This window comes from Drosophila obscura, unplaced genomic scaffold (assembly GCF_018151105.1).
Source record: "Drosophila obscura isolate BZ-5 IFL unplaced genomic scaffold, ASM1815110v1 contig_75, whole genome shotgun sequence".
In the NCBI taxonomy this organism is placed as follows: domain Eukaryota; kingdom Metazoa; phylum Arthropoda; class Insecta; order Diptera; family Drosophilidae; genus Drosophila; species Drosophila obscura.
Window position 1 is genome coordinate 2,157,396 of NW_024542867.1, and position 14,926 is coordinate 2,172,321.

Below are 14,926 nucleotides of genomic sequence, written 5' to 3' on the forward strand. Positions count from 1 at the left end.
CTGTGTCGTCAGCGTATGTGGCCAACATTATACTTTTCTCAATGGGCGTCGGCAAATCCGCCGTGTACAAGTTGTACAGTATTGGGCCAAGGACGCTGCCCTGTGGAACACCAGCTGATATAGGCCGAATACTGGATTTTGTGCCGCCAGCGCAGTCAACAACGAAGGTCCTCCCATCCAAGTAGCTGGCCAAAACCGAATATAGCGACGCTGGAAGTAGTCGCTTCATCTTGTACTTCAAACCCAAGTGCCAGACCCGATCGAAAGCCTCCTGGATGTCCATATACGTGGCCGAGCAGTACATGAAGCGTTCATATGCTGTTAATATGAATTTTGTGACCCTTCCCAACTGCTGTTCGGCAGCATGTTCGTGTCTAAACCCAAACTGATGATTAGGTATGGACGCTACAAATCCCTCAGTTTCTGTCATCCTAGCTAGAAGCAGCTTTTCAAACATCTTCGAGAGACCCGATAGCAGGCTTATGGGTCGATAAGAGCCCAGTTTGTCACTCTTTTTCCCAGGTTTTAGGATCATGCTGACCTTGGCATGCTTCCAGTTGCTGGGAAAGCAACCGAAGCGAAGCGCGCTGTTGCAGATGAGGGCAAAGTATAGAAGGGCTGTCTTGGGAAGCAACTTAATCGTCCGATTATCTATCCGATCAATTCCAGGGGATTTTTTGAGCTTCAGCTCCTTCACCAGTGCCTGTATCTCGGCCAAGGTGACAGGGCGAAACATGGGGCTTGTCTCAGAAGGCCTAACCTGCTCATTAAGCTCATCCTCAATGTCCTGTCTCTCCGCTTCCGTATTGTCAAGCAGTGGCTTGAACCTCTGCTCCAGGTGCAGGGCAAACGACTTTGCCTCTCCTCAGTGGACTTCAGGGATTACTGTCTTCCTGCATCCCTTCCGGACAAATTTCCTCACGGGCAGGTTGGCTGGGGCTGCCTCTTCAGGCCGTTAGTGAGTCTCCACAGCTTTTGCATACTGTAGCGGTCTGCAGGGTCAATTTGTCGCAGAAGCTCTATCCATTTTTCTGGCCTTGCCAGCTTCAAGCTCCTTGTGTATCATGTTCCCCAGTCTGGTATGCAGCTGTTGCGCTGCAGGGTCATGATAACGCCTCAGAATCCTACGCAAGCGCCTCTTAGTGTCAATCATCAGCTGGATCCGTTTGCTGATTTGGTAATCGCTATTACCTCCAGGTCGGACGGGCCTGTCCATCCCACTAGCGGCGTGCTCTGCTGCCTCCACAATGTTACGTTCCAGTATCACAGCGGCATCATCGACATCGGCAGCTGACCTCAGCTCAGTATTCAGGTGGATATGGGAATCCAGCCTGTTTTGGAAAACAGCTATGTTAGCTCCTAAGGGCATGAGGCGCCTTCTCACCTGATTCTCCGCTGGAGCATCTAGCAGGTCGATGAACAGAGGCAAGTGGTCAGAAGATAGGTCATTCATGTCCCTTATACTCATCAGCTCATCACGTATGCCCTTATATATGGCCAGATCAATAGCCGACGGTGTTTGCAGAGTGTTATAGGGAAGTGTGTAGGGCGACCCAGTAGCCAGAATGTTACAGCTGCTTTTCTGCACTGATCTAAGTAGAGTGCCGCCTCTCTTACATGCACGAGCATTGCCCCACCACGAGTTTTTAGCATTCCAGTCGCCAGCTGCGATGAATCATGGCCAAGTTCCCAAAGAATGCAATAAAATCTTCCTCTAACCAGTCCTGTTGTGGAGGGCAGTAAATAGATGCCAGATGGATCCGGGAGCCATTGTGCATGGTCAAAGCTGCAGAAGCGCATTGCACTTTATCGGTGCAGATACTCGGCAGCGCGTTGTGGGATAAGGAGCTTTTGACAAGCAGATTGGATCCTCCTCTGCTGTAGCCAGATGGGTGGCTGGCAAAGTAGGCGCAGTATCCGTGGACGCTGATGGTCTCTGAGTTTTTAAAGTGAGACTCAGAGACCATCATAACGTCAACTTTGTGTCTGTCCATGAACGCCGCTAGCTCGGCTGACTTTCCTCGGAGTCCAAAAGCATTCCGAAAGCTATTTTAGCATTTTGGGGCTCTGGCCATGGCCGAGTTCATAATTATGACTATTACTATTACTATTAGTATTATTAGTTGTACGAATATTATTATATGTAGCATTAGACATTTCTGCCTACATTATTGGCCTGCATGCTGGCATATAAACACTCTGTTAGTCGAGTCATTTGAACTATTAATTCATCCATTCTTGTTTCCAGTCTCTGAGTAGATTCAGCAGCGGCGGCCGCTTGCTGAGTTTGCTCCTGGGTTAGCAATGTGATGAGAAAATCCAGCTTTTGACTAAGTTCATCGCTATGGACCCTCTGATTGCCTACACTCATATGCTGCTCAGTTCTGGCTGCCGCTGTCACCCGCGCTGGACTCCACTCCTGCCTCTGAGGGGCAGGCTGAGAGTGCGACTGAGCGAGTCCAGTACTGAGCACGCTGGCATAGCTGCTCATCTGAGCTGGAGGACCTGCAGTTTTGGCACCAGACCGCACACCACGGCGGCTAGGCTGAGGCATGTCAGGAAAACCCTGCTGGCTCATTACGGGTGGCCGCTGGTGACGACGCAAGCCCTGTGCTGCTGGTAAGGTAGGCATCCTCAAACTATTTAACATTTTGTTGGTCTTATCTAATCCATTGTCTCTTCTTTTGCAGTACTCTTTATACTTGGGACAACCTCGGTAGTTCGAGACATGTGGGCCCCGCAATTGGCGCACTTTGGCACGTCTTCCCGCTTCTTGAGGCAGTCTTTGGGGTCGTGCTTCTCCCCGCATTTGAGGCAGATGATTGCCCGGCTACAATAATTTTTGGTGTGCCCAAATTGCTGGCACTTATGGCACTGAGGCACTCCAGGAGACCGGATTGGCTTCTCAACTGTAATTTTTTGGCTACAGATTGCAGTAAGATCAAAGATGGTGTTGTTATTAGACTGAGGCTCCAGCTCAACCTCAAATAAGTCCAGCGGCTCTTTTGTAAATCGCTTTAGTATTACAGCAATATGTCTAACTTTATGTCCAAGCTTGCCGAGCTGTTCACGCACCCAATCTGTGGGTGTGGAACGATGTAGGTGTCTGATAACCACCTTTACCCCTGTCACTCCTTAGGCGAAACGTGTGATACTCCACGCCATGACCCTCGGAATCCTTATTATTAAGCATAGCCACTAAGGTTCCTATGCCCTGTAATTGTGTGACACATAACCTTTAGGCATCCATTGCCAGTTGGCTTTGTGTCATATGTACCAGCGCCAATGGCGGCGTCAATACACTGTATCAGTGGGATGATCTCCCTGACATTAGGTATGTAAATAGGGGCTGGCCGCTCGGTAGGAGCGTCAGCAGTAGCAGCAGCAGCAAGAGCATGCGCTGGAGTAGGGGCAGGCAGGGGAGTACTAGTGGCTGCTGGGGGCCTGATTGTGGGTACAGGCTCCTGCATGTCCATGTCCATGTCCATTTCTCCCTCGCTGCAGTCAGCATCCACGGCCATGTAGTCGTCATCGTCAGACAAAATCTCAAAATAGTTTGTGATGTTGCGGGGTCTTGTCCTTGTCCGTTTTGTCATTGCTGTTGCTGCCTTTTTGGCTGAAGGCTTGGCGATTGGCGAGCCTAAAGTAGCTGCCCTTTTCCTGTTACGGGCATCAGACTCTGCCCTCAGCTTAGCGCTTAACTTGTTTTCAGCTGCCATTTTTGCCTGCTGATCCTTGAGGAGCTCGATGAGGGTCTGCTGCCTCAGCGAATTGGTTGAAGCAGCGACGGTACGGGTGATAGCAGAGGAAGAGCATGGGTCATTAATACGGGCAGCATGTACAGCATTTGGAGCAGCAGCTCGGGTACCAGAAGGGGCATTAGAGGCAGCACCAACAGAGATTTTATTCTGGGTGCTAGTAGTAGCTGCAGGGACAGCAGGCCCAGAGGGAGCAACTGATGCAGCAGCAATCATGACATTGCTAACCACTTTTGCTGTAGTGGTAGCGGTCATGTCAATGTCCCTCATTAGTTCGGCCATCGAGGCTGATCTTCTCAAAACGCAAGAAGAGTCTTCTAGTGGGTCCTTAGAATAATTTTGAGTCGGCAGGTCAGAAGGTTCTGCGGGCATGAGGAAGCTAGGGGAAGGGCAGGAATCTGATTTGTGGTATTCAGTACCTTCATTGTCCGTTGTGGGTGCACTTGAGGTTGCATGGTCTGCTTTTTTCTTCGTAGTTTTGGATTTAGGGCCCGGTTTACGTCCCATTTCAAATATTTCTTCCCTCAGGGGCAGTTGGGGATTGGCAGCAGCGGCTGCAGCCACCCCACGTTTTTTCTTTGGGGCACTTTGGTTAGGTTGAGTTCACTATTCACCAATTCGGTACAACACAATGTGTTGCCCGAAATAATTAAAAAGAAATCTTTACACAGTGTAAATACACTTGTGTAATTTTTATAATTTTCACTTATTAATTGTTTTAGAATTAATTAATAATTCAGTTTTTGATGTGTCGTATGCGCGGAGGCTATACGTAACTAACATTACGTAGCGCAAGCTATCTCCGACCTTGGCCTGAACCAGCAGGTTCAGGGGAGGCAGCCCACTTTCTACGTAACATATCTTTATTGTACTTATACTCTACATAGCATATTTATACAATCTATTGGTCCATACTGGTTGGTTCGATAGGCCGCCGGCGTCCTCTATGGCATCGCTTAGCCTGCGCGCAATAAGTTTTTCAAACGCCTTCTCCGAGTTGTCCAGAAGACAAATTGGTCTGTACGAAGATGGATCACCTGGTGGTTTCCCTGGCTTATTAAGCAGAAGCAGCTTTTGCATCTTCCACCGATTGGGGAACGTTCCTTCCTTGAGGCAGTTGTTGAAAACAGCTGCGAAGGCTGCTGGCTGTAATGCAAGTACCAGGTTTAGCGCTCTGTTCGGGAACTGCATCGGGTCCTGGGGCTTTTTTGCTGGGCAGGCTCCTCCCATCCTCTAAGACCTCGGTTTCCGTGATTACTTCGATGTTGGTTAGCGGTGCGTCGCTTCCTGCAGGCCTTGTGGCTCTTTGCGGGGCGTTGGAAAAAGGGGGGCGGCTCCTCCCCCCCAGGCTTTTTGGGTTCCTTCTTCCCTTCCTTCCCCCCCTCTCCCCTTCCTTCCCTGCCCCTTGCCCTCCCTTTTTGGGGGGGGGGTGTGTTTTTTACCCAAACTAGTACCAGGAGATTTCGTGTGCACCTCTAGCTATGCTCTAGCTAAGCTTCGCCGGATTGTCGGGGTTCGTTCTACTCTCTCCTATGTTAAGTACTGACACACACTCGCATAATATTTTAGGTGCACATTTAAAAAGAATCAAAAATCAAAAGCAGAACACAGGTTAAACTGGACTGAAGGTAGGGAAAATGGATCAAAGTTTTGTTGTTAAAAAAAAAAAAGGAATGGTGATCTCAACTACTCTATTCAAAGCACGGGAAACTCAGGTGTCGTCGAGAATCCCTCTTCTTTACCCACCCAGCCTATGTCATACAGGTAAATCATACCGTATAGACCCTAAAACAATCAGGCAGTTTTCATCCTACCACTTCGACCTTGCTTGGCTAAGGACTGACATTAGAATTTAGAACATATTATATATGGGTTTCAAAACAAAGACTTTCAGATATATTTTCATGGTTTCCTATTATTAATATTCAATATCTTCCAAATTTTCTTAATCTACGGATGAATTCATTTTTCTGGCAGTCTAGCCCACTTAAAATATTTACTTAATTTAATTTATACCAACTTTGGAATTCAAGATGGTACGACCTTATATATATATATGAATGTGTGGGCCGTAGTATGTAAAGAGACTAAGAATCATAGGCGGGTAATAGAATAAAGGGGGGGCGAGAGGTGTTAACCCATTATGGTAATGATTATAAAGGTTTAAATCAAATAATTTAGTAACACGCAGGTTACATTTATACTCAGTGCATATATAGTGTCAAGTTTACGAACTCACAGTTTTTGATTGGATTTGATAATTTAAAACCCTTACTCCTTTCGTAATCGATGAGCTCATGGATGACGTAGGTGCTGTTTTCTGGGGAAAAATAGAAGGTATTAACAATATATACACACGAGCGTACATGCAAGTACGATTTAGTAATTTGTTTTAATTATTTTAAGGTCTCATACCCACTCTTTTCTACCAACACTCATAATTCTTGATGCTCCAAAAAAAATATACATATCTATATATCTCCCAGAGAATTGGCCTTAAAATGGCATATTAACTCAAATCCCGAAAATGTGTAAGTTAACACTGAGCAACTCCGGACATCTTTCGGTAGCGTCGGCGGCGGCTACTCTGTAGGCATGTCCGTCAAAATCACGCCCAGTGTTCTGGTCTTCTTCACACTGGGCTTAAGCGGGGAACATCCGACTGCAGGTCAAGCTGCAGCTTACATTGGCACTACCGTGCGCGACAAACTGGTCTTCTCACTGGAGTTGATTAAAGTTCCGAGGCGCTCCCTTCTGCACTGGGCTTCCTAAGGGTTGCGACGCCTCAATATGGTTGACCCAAGTCAGAGGTTTTCGGTGCTCAGCGTTTCCGTCAGTAGAGGGGGGTCGAAGGGTACCCCTTTTAGGTTGGAGGATCACTTCGGTGATACTCCTCTCGTGGAGCACCCCGTCTATGTGCTTATACGCACTCAGGCTGCAACGATGAAACTGGCTCCTGACCTCTGTCCTATAAACTTAATTCACATAAATTAAACCGATCACTTGTTGTAGCCTACGGTCCACATACCTTGGTTAATTATTATTCACGCTTGGTACTAGCACCGATCCACAGAGATTTCTCAGAATACACGGCTTTTGCATTAAAATTTCACCGCGAGGGATTGCGTAAGATATATGTATGTAGGTTACGTATATATATATATATATATATATATGCCGCTTGACACAATCACTTCGCTTTTCTTCGATCGACTCTTTGCTATTAACTCAAGCGAAACTCATCCAAGTTAAATTAGGCTGTGCAGAACATAAAGCTCATAGATCGGATGATGTTTGCGAGCTTTAACGGGACAATCGTATGATCTTTCGCTGAATTGAGTGGAATTTCGGTCAAACGTCAAGGGCAACTTCTATGCTCACGCTACCTAACTCTCTTTTTTAAGATAATCACACGCTCTCGCTTGCACGTGCTAACACTGCAGCGACTCTCTTTCGTAAGCTCGGCGTAAAGCTTGCGCTTACGATCCACTTTCGGAGTTCTCTTTCGGAATGCACTTATAAGCGCTACCGAATATGTTTATTAGTGATGCTCTATGCTATCTCCCTACTTTCAGCCCCTACACCACAGTTGAAGACGAAAGTGTTCTTACAGTGAGACTTCAACTGAAGAAGGCGATCTCTTAAGATTTAAACTGAATGTCTTTTAGATGGTAGACTCCTAGGTTTTTCTTATCTGCACTAGCTAATTGGTAATACATGGTCCCAACTCGACGAATAACTTTGGCTGGTATAAACACGGGTGCCAACTTAGCGCTGAACTTTTTTATAGCATTACTTTGACAAAAATTTCGGGCATACACGTCGTCTCCAATGTTGAGTTGACGGACACGGCTTCTTAAATTATATTTCTCTGCATTCTGTTCGTGAGATTCTGCTACCTTTTTCTGAGCGGCCTGCCGACACACTTGTATTACATCTGGATAATGGACTCTAGTATCATCAGCCAGGAGATGTAGACGTCTAAGGAGTTCATAATCCTTTCCGTTAAGAACCATATTTTGGCCAAACGCCAGAAAGTATGGCGAATATCCAGTGCTTCGATGGATATTGGCCCGTAGCGCCGCGCTAATTTCGGGTAACTTTCGGTCCCAATCGCTATGGTCTTTGCCGATGTACGCTCTAATGGCTGCTAACACAGATCGGTTTAACCGTTCACTAGCATTGGCTTGTGGTGAGTATATTGCCGTGCATCGGTGAGTTACCCCGAATCGGGTAAGAAACGACTTGAAATTCCCTGAGACAAATTGTGACCCATTATCGGTGAGTATAGTCTCAGGCACCCCGAAAGTACAAAACAATATATTTTCCAGAAACTCACACACCTTACTTGAGGTAAACTTCTTGAGTGGACATAAGAAATGAAATTTGGTGTTGTGGTCCACGATTATCAACATTCCAATATAACCTTGTTTGGACCGAGGGTACGGCCCCAGTAAATCCAGATAAAGCTTTTGAAAAGGCCGTTCGGAAACCATTGGTTTCCCCATAGGAGGTCTTAATACGACATTAGCGCTTTTGGTCTGGTGACAAACGTCACATTTTGACACATATGCTCGTATTTGTGTTACCATCTTTGGCCAAAATAGATACCTTTTCAGTTTTTCGATTGTCTTACCAATACCGCTGTGTGAAGCGTTTGGAGGGTCATGAGCACGGGAAATAATATCGTTGGTAAGGCCAGACGGAACCCAAAGCTTCCACGATTGCGTATCTGCTAAAGCGTCACCCGAACAGGGTTCGGTTCTTTTATATACCAAATCATCTTCGATTTTCAAGTCGGGCAACTTAAGTCGGTTTAACCTTACATTTTCCATTAGATCCATGTACTGTTTTGACTTAAACTCAATAGAAGTGAGGTCTACTATGGGTCCATTAGCATTTAGTTCTTTAACCTCTGGTTCATCTTGACGTGACAATGCGTCCGCTACTACGTTTTCGGACCCTTTCCGATGTGAAATTTGGAAATTAAATCCCTGTAATTTTATAGCCCATCGAGCCAAGCGACCTGACAAATCTTTTTGCCTCATAAGCCATTGAAGCGATGCGTGGTCAGTTATGACTTGAAACTCCTGTCCTTCGACATAGGCTCTAAACTTTTTTATTCCTTTAATCACAGCCAAGCACTCGAGTTCGGTAACAGAGTAGTTTCGTTGTGCCTTAGAAAGTTTTTCGGACATAAACGCTATAGGTAACTCTATCCCTTCCTCATTTAATTGGGCTAATACGCAGCCTAGACCAAAGGTGCTTGCATCACATACTAATAAAAATGGTTTCTCAAAATCAGGAGTGGCTAAGATTGGAGCAGATGTCAAACAGGACTTAAGTTTATTGAAAGCAACTTCCGCTGAAGCGTTCCAGTTAAGCGTATGATTCTTTTTCAGTAGTTCGGTTAACGGAAAGCTGACGGTGGCATAGTTATCGACAAAGCGTCGGTACCATCCTGCCATCCCAAGGAATCTTCGTAGCTGTTTTACAGTTTTAGGAATGGGGAACTCAATTATAGATCTAATTTTACCCGGGTCCGTTTTTAACTGACCGTAACCAATTATGAACCCCAAGTATTTTATCTCCCGTATACAAAAGTTTGACTTGGCTATATTGATTGTAAGGTTTGCCTTACGCAAATGCATCGCTACCTCAAGCAACAGCAACATGTGCGAATCGAAGTCATCGGAGAGCACAAGTAAATCGTCCAAATAGACGAATACCCGATTCCGTAGATGGGCAGGTATCACCTGGTCCATAAGTCGGCATAAGGTCTGAGCGGCGTTGGTTAATCCAAACGGCATTACCTTATACTGGTAAAGTGGTCTATTGGGGATAGTAAAGGCTGTATAATGTCGGGATTTTTCCTCTAATGGAATTTGCCAGTATGCATGTTTCATGTCAAGTCCCGTAATATATTTGGCTGGCGGTAGTCGACTAAGAATGCCATCAATATGTGGTAAAGGGTAGGCATCTTTGCGGGTGTTTTTATTAATTTCTCGTGAGTCCAAACATAGTCGATTTTTCGTTCCTTTCTTAACTAAAACGCAATTGCTACTCCAAGGACTGTTTGATTCCTCTATAACATCTAGGGCCAGCATTTTCTCCACTTCCTCAAACATTAACCTTTCCTTTGCAGGTGATATAGGCCAATGGCGCTGTTTAACCGGTCGGTCGGGTATCATTTCAATCGTATGTTGAATAGCGCTGGTGCGACCTAATCCTTCCTTTTCGAACGATGGAAAGGAATTGATCACGGACTCTAACCTAACCTTTTGGTCTTCGCTTAGATGATGTAACGGTGGCGATTCCGATACCTTGGCTTCACTTCCTACGTCTAGTTCCTGTACTACCGATCGGTCGCTTAACAAACTCGTCAAAAGACCAAATTCTTTCCAGAAATCTATTCCTAAGTAAACATTTTGTTTCAACGCAGGTATTATAAAGAATTCAATGTCTTTAGTTTGACCGCGGAAGGTTATGGGAATGGTGATTTTTGCTATGACTCTACAAGATTCATTATTGGCCGTTCGAATATTTCCGGAACATTTTTTTGCTTTGGCGTGGTCTGCGAAAGACTTAGCAGCTTCATTTCCAAGGCAACTTATTGTAGCCCCTGAATCTAACAATGCCATGAATTTTTGTGTATCTATACTTAGTTCTACAAATAACCTGCTATCGGAGCTCATAAGGATCGAGGAGACAAGTCTCTTTCGAACACTTTTTACAGAAGCCCAGAATTGTCTTAATCTAATGGTCGATCTTTTAGGTTGATACTTAAACTCTAGCTTATGCGAGTGTATACTGCTACATTCTATATCTATCTCCTCCGTCTGAGTTTGGGCGTCCGCCAAGGACCTCTCCGAGAGAGCTCTTCTGAAATTCGGGTTGGAAGAGTTTTCTTGGAAAACCACTTCTTTTAATCGGTCTTCGTTGTCGGATGCGACAAACTGGTGCTGGTTTGCGCATCCTTTTTGCGGTTTTCCGATGGATTACATTTCTCGCACTTTGGCTTAAAAGTATTTTTCGCCCCGCAACCATAACAGAAGATGCGGCGTTCCGCAACGCAGTCTTCAAACCTATGACCGGTCTTGTCACAATTCCAACAGACAAACCGTTTGCGACGTAGCTCGGAGATACTATCCTCTTCGAGTTCTTCGTCATCGCTCCGAATTTCCGACACATTGGGTCTAGTTACTCGGCTTCGCGGCAGAAAGTTTCCTGCATCTTTACAGAAATGTTCATGCTTCTTCACTTCCTCCCTCAACTCACTTCGGTTCTGAATTTTTAAATGCAGAAGCTCGTATCGAAGAGCACTTTTGGCATTTCTTTTAAGAATATCGATCATTTTGAGTTCACTTATCCCGTGTGAAAGTCGAGCCACTAACTTTTCAATCTCTGTCTGAAAATCTTCGAAGGGTTCATTTTCCTTCTGCTGCCGTTTTCTGATCATTTCCCATAGGTCAAAATCATCTTTCTGGTCGTCGAATCTTTGTCTGAACGCTGTGCAGAACGATTGCCAGGAGTATTGGTGGTTTCTTCGATGGAAATCCCAAAACCAATCACAGGCTTTTCCCGCGAAAAGCAGATGTAAATTATCGCAAAGTAGTTGGTCATTGTTTCCAAGAGTCTGTGCCGTCAGAGCACGAATGCGATATAGAAATTCTTCTACATGCATTGCCTCCCGAGAACCATCAAATTTAAGACGCCAACTGAGTAGAATATTAGCGGCCTTTGCCGGTGCTACCGTCTCGGTTGTACGATTGCTTCTCGGACTTTCTAATGGAGAATCGCTACTTCTCATATTACTGCCGTTATCTACCTCCCGCCTAACATTACTCCGCGACTCTGATGGACCTCTGTTTACCGTGGCGGTATTCGTGGTTAAATTTAGGTTGGCAAACTGGGTTTGTAAGGTTTGCTCAATCGACGATTTAATGAAAGAACTGAGGTTTTCAATCATAGTTTTCTCCTTACTTTGTATTACCGAATGGATGTAACTGGTAAGATCTTCGGTTGCCGCGTGACCGGGCGACCTATTTCCGTTACTGCTAACAGACTGTCGACTTCCATATAAATTACGATCGAGGCTAGCTTGGTACCTTGTTTGCATTCCCCTTTTTGGAATGGCTCCTTTCCCTCGACCTCTACTGTTATATTTCCCTTTCCTATGCGATACCGTTGGATCTGATGGTGCCGTTTCGAAGGGTTCATTAGCCTGAGCGTTGGACGGTAGGGACCCTGCACTTATGTTTAATTCCGCTGCTAGAGTGTTATTCTCGTATCGCAGACTATTCGGACCGCATTCCGCCTTGCAGACAGGACAAGATTTTTCACTTTTCAAGTGTTCCCATACGCACGTGTTATGGAAGCGATGTTGACAAGGCGTTGTAGCTATTAGCTGATCTTGTCTTAAACTTCCCTGACAAATTATGCAAAATGTTTCTTGGCTACTCAACGCCGAAGCTAAGTTTTCGTTACTACGGTGTACAGCCATGGTAACAACAAAATATATAATCAGAAAACCAAATAAGAACTAACTAATAAAGAACTTTTCTATTAATTCCAAAAAAAAATAACAATATGTTCGTCCTCTCCAAGCAAGATCTGGGTGGTCCACTCTTAAAACTGCCGATTTCGATTTGAATAGTTGAGTAGTTGGTTAGTCTATCTGTTTCTATTGTAAGCTTCCGGGAGTGTACGTGTGGATAATGGACAACCTCTACCTATTATAAATAGAACATTGTAATTCCGAAAATCTGAGACGTTTCCCTGCCGAGAACTAGTTTTTGGATACAGGAGTCTCAACAGCCAATATCAAGATAACCCCCAAGAATATAATTGAGTCGGAGTATCCCTCTTTAAGAATAACTACCGCAATTCTCTAAATTAACATCTTGAATGATTTCGTTGGTGGAGTCCCGTATCATGAAGTGCTTCTTTGGTTATTATCTATCTACGCTAGTCTACCCTGACTAAGAGACACTAAGTTATACATAGGTCGACCTTTCCAACCTTGGAAATTAAACCGCATAATCCGTATGTCAAGACTGTAGTACTCCCACCTAGAGAGATCTATCTGTTTCGTGAGAAGATAATACTATTGTTTTGGATGGAACTTTAGAGCTATGGTGGAGCCTCGCCCCAGAATGACATGCCTCTGATACCGATGTTATGTACCATTTGAGAAACATGCCCTGTCGGGCCCCACGTTGGGCGCCAATTATGTAGCGTGCAGGTGTGGGATAGATGTATTTTTACCCAAACTAGTACCAGGAGATTTCGTGTGCACCTCTAGCTATGCTCTAGCTAAGCTCGCCGGATTGTCGGGGTTCGTTCTACTCTCTCCTATGTTAAGTACTGACACACACTCGCATAATATTTTAGGTGCACATTTAAAAAGAATCAAAAATCAAAAGCAGAACACAGGTTAAACTGGACTGAAGGTAGGGAAAATGGATCAAAGTTTTGTTGTTAAAAAAAAAAAAGGAATGGTGATCTCAACTACTCTATTCAAAGCACGGGAAACTCAGGTGTCGTCGAGAATCCCTCTTCTTTACCCACCCAGCCTATGTCATACAGGTAAATCATACCGTATAGACCCTAAAACAATCAGGCAGTTTTCATCCTACCACTTCGACCTTGCTTGGCTAAGGACTGACATTAGAATTTAGAACATATTATATATGGGTTTCAAAACAAAGACTTTCAGATATATTTTCATGGTTTCCTATTATTAATATTCAATATCTTCCAAATTTTCTTAATCTACGGATGAATTCATTTTTCTGGCAGTCTAGCCCACTTAAAATATTTACTTAATTTAATTTATACCAACTTTGGAATTCAAGATGGTACGACCTTATATATATATATGAATGTGTGGGCCGTAGTATGTAAAGAGACTAAGAATCATAGGCGGGTAATAGAATAAAGGGGGGCGAGAGGTGTTAACCCATTATGGTAATGATTATAAAGGTTTAAATCAAATAATTTAGTAACACGCAGGTTACATTTATACTCAGTGCATATATAGTGTCAAGTTTACGAACTCACAGTTTTTGATTGGATTTGATAATTTAAAACCCTTACTCCTTTCGTAATCGATGAGCTCATGGATGACGTAGGTGCTGTTTTCTGGGGAAAAATAGAAGGTATTAACAATATATATACACACGAGCGTACATGCAAGTACGATTTAGTAATTTGTTTTAATTATTTTAAGGTCTCATACCCACTCTTTTCTACCAACACTCATAATTCTTGATGCTCCAAAAAAAATATACATATCTATATATCTCCCAGAGAATTGGCCTTAAAATGGCATATTAACTCAAATCCCGAAAATGTGTAAGTTAACACTGAGCAACTCCGGACATCTTTCGGTAGCGTCGGCGGCGGCTACTCTGTAGGCATGTCCGTCAAAATCACGCCCAGTGTTCTGGTCTTCTTCACACTGGGCTTAAGCGGGGAACATCCGACTGCAGGTCAAGCTGCAGCTTACATTGGCACTACCGTGCGCGACAAACTGGTCTTCTCACTGGAGTTGATTAAAGTTCCGAGGCGCTCCCTTCTGCACTGGGCTTCCTAAGGGTTGCGACGCCTCAATATGGTTGACCCAAGTCAGAGGTTTTCGGTGCTCAGCGTTTCCGTCAGTAGAGGGGGGTCGAAGGGTACCCCTTTTAGGTTGGAGGATCACTTCGGTGATACTCCTCTCGTGGAGCACCCCGTCTATGTGCTTATACGCACTCAGGCTGCAACGATGAAACTGGCTCCTGACCTCTGTCCTATAAACTTAATTCACATAAATTAAACCGATCACTTGTTGTAGCCTACGGTCCACATACCTTGGTTAATTATTATTCACGCTTGGTACTAGCACCGATCCACAGAGATTTCTCAGAATACACGGCTTTTGCATTAAAATTTCACCGCGAGGGATTGCGTAAGATATATGTATGTAGGTTACGTATATATATATATATATATATATATATGCCGCTTGACACAATCACTTCGCTTTTCTTCGATCGACTCTTTGCTATTAACTCAAGCGAAACTCATCCAAGTTAAATTAGGCTGTGCAGAACATAAAGCTCATAGATCGGATGATGTTTGCGAGCTTTAACGGGACAATCGTATGATCTTTCGCTGAATTGAGT